Raw genomic sequence first — 7,668 nt, forward strand, 5'->3', positions numbered from 1 at the left:
TGCACCACTGTTGCTAGAGAAGATGGAGGCATATACCCCAGAAGCCTGTCCCTGTTACCCCAATACCATCGCGGGAGACTCAGGCCCTCCTGTTCCTCACAGGTACGCACCACCCACATACATGTAACCAGCCCCCACTATACCCTAGAGGTCCAGTCTGCGAATGGGGGGTGGGGAGGACCTGGGTTACATTTGGAGGCGCTGCTGAGAGCCAGAACAGGACAGGCTTTCAGAGAAGCAGAGCTTCCATGCAAGTACTGGAGAGAGTAGGGCATGTATGCATACCAGGGGTAGTCAGGGGAGTGTGGATTCCCGCACAGTACACCCTGGGTGCCCTAAGAGTGTGATGTAAGATGGGTGTGGAGCTATAGCTGTCCTAGTCCCTTGAGGCAGATAGTGTATGGCAACTGGGGGGGTTAGCCTGTTAACTAGTCCAGGGACCATGGCCCAGGGTCTGCACTATGTGTGGCCAAAAGTATGGGACGCCTGTACTTAGGGAGATGCCCGGTACACTAGCCAGCACCCACATAAAACACACCACAGAGTACTTGCAGGAACCGTCAGCGAGTGCGGAGCACAGAGAGAGAGTTCTGCCTAGCCTGGGGTATGCCACATCATATCAGTGGGTAAAACAGTCAGGAAGAGAATGCAGAGAGCATTCAGAGAGCAGTCAGTGTCTAGGAATGAGCTATGCACTAGACACTGAGAATAGTGCACATATACATTTGGAGGGTTCATCAAAGATGGCGGCCGTCACTACATGTGCTCCGCGGAGCAAGAACGAGTTAAAAATGGCGACCGCAGCGCCATCCACGGCCCAGCAGTTAGCAGTCGAACCAAAATGGCGACTCCCGCCAATCCTGGATCGCGCACGTGAAGTATGCAAAGAGACTGTTAGAGAAATGTGGCGGGAGATGTGCAGGGGTTTGGCGCCAAACCCAGATCCCCTGCAAAAGGAGCGGAGTGGCGCAAAAGCCAAAAGCCCACCCACCTGTGCTGTGACTGGCCGACAGACAAAGCCACGTCACACTGAGAGAAGGAGTGCCCCTCCTCTTGTTTCCACCAGAGAGAGGGGGCACAAGGAGAGCCAATCAGAAGCGTCCACTCCGGAGAAGGGAGGGACAGGAAATGAGAGCGAGGAACTTCACTTCTGTCTGGCATTCGAAGAGCAAGGAGCTGAAACATTGAACTGTTCCACCCCTGAGCAAATAATGTCAAAGCTAAGCACAACAATCTTCCAGCTCCCAGGAGGCTTCCTGGTGGTGGAGACCGAGGGCCGAGAATACCTCCGGTGCCTGTGCATACACTGCAGGACACCCGGACCGGTACCAAGCACCAAAGCATGATGCCCTCAATGTGGCACGTACTACCTATGGCCTAACGAATCATGGCCCATGAAAAAGACCCCTCGGGGTGCCTCTCCGGGAACCCTAACGGAGGTGGCGAAGACAGCGGCAGAGGCTGCCCTAGTTCCCTGCATCACCGCTGAGGTGGGAACCAAGGCCCAGCAAACTACAGAGCCGAGCGATGTTCTGGCGGAGAAGAGATTTTTAAATCACCTCTTTATGCATACATTGGATGCAAATGACTAGTCATGCATTGTTTCTTGGGATCACGCAGGGTAATCAAAGAGCACCCTATGATATACTGTACTGTACTGTACATAAACATGTAGTTACCTTGGTGAAAGGAAAAAACATGAAATTGCATTCCTGCCTCACTTGAAACGTGTTTTGCCACTACATACCCAATTTAGTTTCATACTACATTATCTTTAAGAGACTGCCAAGAATATTTTTTCAGATTTTTTGTGGGTGATTTTATGCAGAACTGTACAGACACTAATTGTGTCCTTAATATCTACATACCCTGTATTAGAATAGCCCCTAGCAATAAGGCTGGGGAGCATGACAGGGTGGGCACAAACTACTGTAGTTCTGATAGACTGGACAGTGTAATGTAGTCAAAGAGTTTGGAGTAGAAGAGTGTTAAGGGAATTGAGAGTAGGGGGATGGTTTTTGCCACTCACCATGTGGCATCAAGGTGAGGTCTGCATGTAAGCTGCACAGTGAGAGCTGATACACGGAGGACAGTGGACGCAGTTTCCGTGAGCTCCCCGGTGTGACACGTGACGCGGAAGTGGGCAAGTACATCGAGTATGACCTGTACATGGAGAGGAGAGCTCCGGTGAGACCCCCACTGTACCACGCGATGCGGAAGTGAAGCTCAGTATCAGCAGATCGGGACAATTACTGAGTGCGAGAGACTCATTCTGCCCTAACTCTCTCACTGCCTTTTACTATCTCGCAAAATATGAGTTTTATATCTATATTTATAGGTTGATTTTTCATAAACAGTATTATACTTTGTTTGTTTCCCAATTCTATTTTACCCCCATGATATTGCCCTAAGACAGAGATAGAATATCTACATCGAAAGCAGCCAAAGATCCTAGAGTAGCTGAACTGGATGAAGATATACCCAAGACTTCATCCGGTTACAACAAAGCTCAAGCCCCTGCACTGTTCCAGGTCCATAATATTGGATAAATGCTCTATAATCCTCATCTAATTGTAAGTGCATTACCAAGCACTCACCACATTCTTTACACAGACATATGTGTAAAGAATGTTTGTTTTCCCCCTTCCCTTTCTTTTTTTTTCTTGTGTGCCTAGGTAATTCTGCACTGTGGAAACTTTCTGAAACAGCTAAAGATTCTGCAGAAGAAATTAGACTCTAGTCTATACACAAAAACTAAGGACATTTTTTAAGGATGGAAATTTTAAAGGAACATGTGTTCAATAATGACAGTATTTTGAAGAAAAAAACATGCATATTAATTATATGAAAACAAAACTTCCTTAAAATATTATTGATCTCTTTCACATGTGTAATAAACTTGGAAATACACTATTATTTTCTGATATTGACCCAAAAGCTATGCTTTATTCTAAAATTACAAATGTTAGCTACCGTGCGTATAATTTACAGAACACTGCTAATCTTTTTTTTAAACTTATATTTTTATTAAAGTTTTCAAACATAAATAGGAGGGGAAGGGGTAAAAAAAAGAAAAGAAGGGGGGTGGGGAGTGGAAACAACCATTCTGTATCAGAATTCTTACAAGCATCAACAGTCACATTACATACTGTATCATATAATGTTTAATTCTTTACTGCCAATAAATTAGGTCTGCTAGACTGTCATGACCTTTCCCCGCTCACTGTTTGGCCATGCTCGGAGCCATTCTTCCCGCCATGCAGGCCCGCACTGACCCCTTGTCCCTCCCCCTTCCTCCTCCTCTGCTCGCCTCGTGCCCACGTTCCTCAAAGGGGTTTGAAGGGGTTTGTCCTTCTGTTCTTGCCCGGGAGGGGGGGAGGGGGGTCTTTGGTAACTCGCAGCCGCCATGCAGGTCATCGTGGGTATCGGCGGTGCTACCCATGGGGGTAAAAACACACTAACCAACAGACAGATTAAGTACAATCGAATTGTTGCGTTGTACATCAAAATTATTTCTTTAAGCCCCACGACGAGATAGAACTAGAAGCTGGCTTTAAGCAGTATGATGTTATCACTGTTTTGGATATGGAATCTATGATGAATACCATTGATACGTGGATAAAGAACTTAGTTAAGTTTGATTGCTCATATGGCATTAATAACACCTTGGATACGGAAACATCGCCAGAAATGGAAAAAAGTGAAACCATTCATAACCTTATTGTGGAAGGCTTCCTTCTCTACACTTACAAACCACTAATTGATGTGTTCACCCAACGTTACTTTCTTTCAATCCCCTATGATGAATGCAAGAGAGGAGGAGCTCCGAAACCACACTGTTCCAGATCCACCGGGACTTTTTGATGGCCTTGTTTGGCCAATGTACATTACGGACAAGAACATGATGGACAACTAAGTGTCAATGTCGAATATCTTGACGGAACTAATTCAAAGCAAGAATTGTTTAACTGAGTGTATGGAGGTATCGTGAAAGTGAGAATTTGCACTAAATGAATCCAAAAAACTTGGCTTTTACTACCGAAGATGCTATTTGGAATTTAACTTTATATTTTTTTATTGTTCCTGCTCCATCTGTTATTGTGAATTTTTTTTTGCCAACAATTCAGAATTTTGTTAACTGGACATGTTCTGGAATTTAAACCAACTCCTGTAACGGACGTGCTCGCCACAAACCAGAACAGGACCGCAGAGCTGAGATGGGGCTAGAGAAACACAGACCTGGAGCCACGAAGCCGGGTCCGGATTACGGATTCCGTCTTCGTGGGTAGCCGGGTCGGGGGTTGGAGAGATCAGAGTAAACGAAGTCCAGGCTGGGGTCAAGGCATCCGGCACAGGAGCAATTGTCGGGATCACAGGCTGGGGTCGGCATCAGGGAAGACTTTAGCGTAGGGGCTACATCCCAATGAAACCTCTGGAAGGAGGAGACTCCAAAGCAGGAAGGCCACGAGAACAGTGAAGCTATAGCGTGTGAAATCCATTGCAGGTGCTTCAGCACAGAAGCGGCTTCCTGAAGCAGGGTAGATACTGGAAGCAATGAAGGCCCCTGGATCCAGGGTATACTGCAGTCAAGCCACTGGAACAGTGAAGCTTTAGTGCAGGGGATTCAGGACCAGCGCTTCAGCACAGGAAGGCCTGAGACAGGCCAAGCAGAGGTGCTTGTGAGAAGCACAGGTTACACAAAAGAAAATCCTCAAGGAATTCAAGAATTATGCTCAGCCCCTTCCTGGTGTAAGGGCTGACCCTAAATAGCATGGACAGCCAATAGGGACAGAGGTGCACAGAAGGCAGGAACATGGCAACTAGAGTGTGAATAATAGGGGCAGAGGTGCACAGAAGGCAGGAACATGGCAACTAGAGTGTGAGTTCAGAAACAGCTTATCCCAACTGCTCAGTGTCACGGTAACTTATGACACGATATAACAAACACCAAATATCTGGGTTGAACTGAACGAGTCTTAGATATAATAAAATATATTTATTCCTTAAAAAGGTGAACACAGCAATATAGTACAATTAACAGGCAAGAAGGTAACACTTACTTAGGGTTGGGGAATGGAGAAGTATCAGCTAGCAATTCTCCAGCAATCCGGTGACATTTAAGGTGAAATCAGAAGAACAAGAACTGTAGGGTTGACACAGTTTATATACCTTTGTAACCCTATTTTTAACATTGAATACAGACTAATGGTGAACAATTATCTGTATGAAATCCCTAACGTGGGAACACAGTTTAACCCATGCCCCCCAGCTAGTTAGCCCATGCGTACTGGGACTCTGAGGGTCTTATTTCTGTAGCCCCATAATTAAATCAGGGGCGACGACCAGTCTACCAGATGAAGTATCTGACAGGGTCTTCCTTGTTTGTAGGTGTAGATATAACACTTACAAACCACTCCAGTTTGAAGCTTCTCCGCCCTCAGGTTAACAGTTAGAGGGGCAGAGTCTTTTGATCAGTACTTGGTTCCTAGTGTAAACAATCAGGGCAGTTAACTTTTGATCACAGGGCTTATGCTAAATCATCCAGCTGCCCTTCCTGACCTATTAGCATAGCAGATGGAGTCTGCATTTTCAGAGCAGATCCAAAATACCATATACACTTTAATATCTTCACATATTAATAAGTTCCGTTCTGGTGGGCCCAGTGGGTCTAAATTTGCCAGTTTTTAATGCCTAAAGTGACTCTACATATTGGCCAAATTTCAACTCTCTGCGACCTCCAGAACCGGAGATACAGAAATGCACTTTAAAACATTTTTAAAATACAGGATTATAATTAAACATGGGAACAGGGGAACATACATTTTCCTGACATGACAAGGTGTAAGCCACATTCCTGGACCGCAGTCCAGTTAACCCCTTGCCTCCCGTTTGAGGTCAGGGGGTGGCCATATGGGGTGCAACCCCTTTAATACCGGGCCAACGCCCCTCTCCCTCTACACTCAGTTCAGGGAGAGATTTGCCTGAAACCTCTATAGCCATGTAAGGGTGAGTTCCAGCCAAACCCAGGACCGGAACCCTTACAACTCCACACAAATAAACCATTTCTCACAATTCAAGTTCCTTTTGGTAATCTGTTTCACTGGGCTGCTTATGGCTATCAGAAGAGAAGTGGTAGTCTAGATCTGTGTTTTGCAATAGGGGTTCCTAGGAACCGTTGGGTTCCCCAGGCATCACTAAAAGATTCCCTGGAATTTTCAGGTCATTTGAAAATTCTACCAAATACAGAATTTACAATGCATCTGATCTCAGATGCGCTATTAGAGAGGGCTGGGGTTTCTTACATTGCATCTGATCTCAGACGCGCTATTTTGGCCATATTTTTAGTGAACCAATTTAAGTGAATTAGAAACATGCATTCATACATATATTGAACGGAATACAAAATTAAAAAAACTGTGTTGGATCTCTTAGCCATGAGAACAAGAGTCATAGACATGATTTACGTTTAAAAATGCACACTTGAAAAATGCCATAATCTCAAACCATAAATTGATAAACATATGTTATAAAGGATAAATACAATTAACAAAAATTACCTCTTGTATTAAACTGACACTATTTGTGGTCATTAAAAAGATGACTAAATGCAGCTTGGAAAATGTATTACACATCAATGTTACTTAAAGTCAAGATGTAGCAATTTCCTGATAGGTGCATGTCCTGCCCAATATCCCCTGTTAAAAACAAAAATACAGTGTTGTTCTTTATGACTGCCAAATATCTTATGTTACATTTATATAAATATTTATGTATGTACAGTATATCGCCTGATGGGGTTCCCCAAGAGCTGCTCCCCTCTGCTCAGGACCAGCATGCTAGGGGTTAACATTTGCTGTACTATGTGGAACGTCAACCCCACCCATTGGAATGTTAATGAACCAAGAGGACAAAGGACTTTGAATTCACAGCTGCATTCAATCTGAAACCCTTCAGTGTACATCTGTGTGGACAGCCTTTGGCGCAGCCTAAGGGCAGCTAAAGGATGTGAACCATTTGCTGCCATTTGCTGATGTTTGGTGATGTTGAAGCTGCTCTATTTCAATCTGAAACTCACCAGCCCTTTTATTCCCTGCACACAATTTTCCAACTATCAGTCCATGAAATGTCTGTGAATTGACTGTACAGTATAACCTCTGTTCATTTAATGTAACCATGTATTGTTATAACTCTGTGCCCAGGACATACTTGAAATTAGAGGTAACTCTCAATGTATTACTTCCTGGTAAAACATTTCTATAAATAAATAAATACATTTAAAAAAATAAATATAGCATACCTACTGTATAGGGTTAGAAATACTGTACGAATCAATTTAAGGAAAAAAATTATACAAAAATGAATGTACTGTTTAGGGATTTAATACAATGACTTCTTGAAAAACAAAACTAGAACTGGTACTCACTAGGAGCTTTTAAGAGTAGTAGTTTTTGAGGCTTCTTGGTGCTCTGGTCCCATAACTAAGCCATTTCGGTACACAAACTTAAACCAAACGATATCCAGTGATCCCGGCACTTAAAACAGAAATATGTCAAAACAATAAATTCCATGCTTCTTCTGTTGTTCAAATCTGTATTCAGTTTAATAATCTGTAACTCACAGTGTTCACATAATCTCTGTACTGTTAATACAACCACTGTAGTAACGTTT

The 7,668-nt window shown here is 43.8% G+C and overlaps 1 pseudogene; it reads left to right on the top strand.

Annotated features, from left to right (window-relative positions):
• The first annotated feature begins 3,406 nt into the window (after positions 1-3,406).
• LOC142499041 (nicotinamide riboside kinase 2 pseudogene) lies at positions 3,407-3,972 on the top strand (annotated as a pseudogene).
• The last annotated feature ends 3,696 nt before the right edge of the window (positions 3,973-7,668 follow it).

This window comes from Ascaphus truei, chromosome 1 (assembly GCF_040206685.1).
Source record: "Ascaphus truei isolate aAscTru1 chromosome 1, aAscTru1.hap1, whole genome shotgun sequence".
Taxonomy (NCBI): Eukaryota; Metazoa; Chordata; class Amphibia; order Anura; family Ascaphidae; genus Ascaphus; species Ascaphus truei.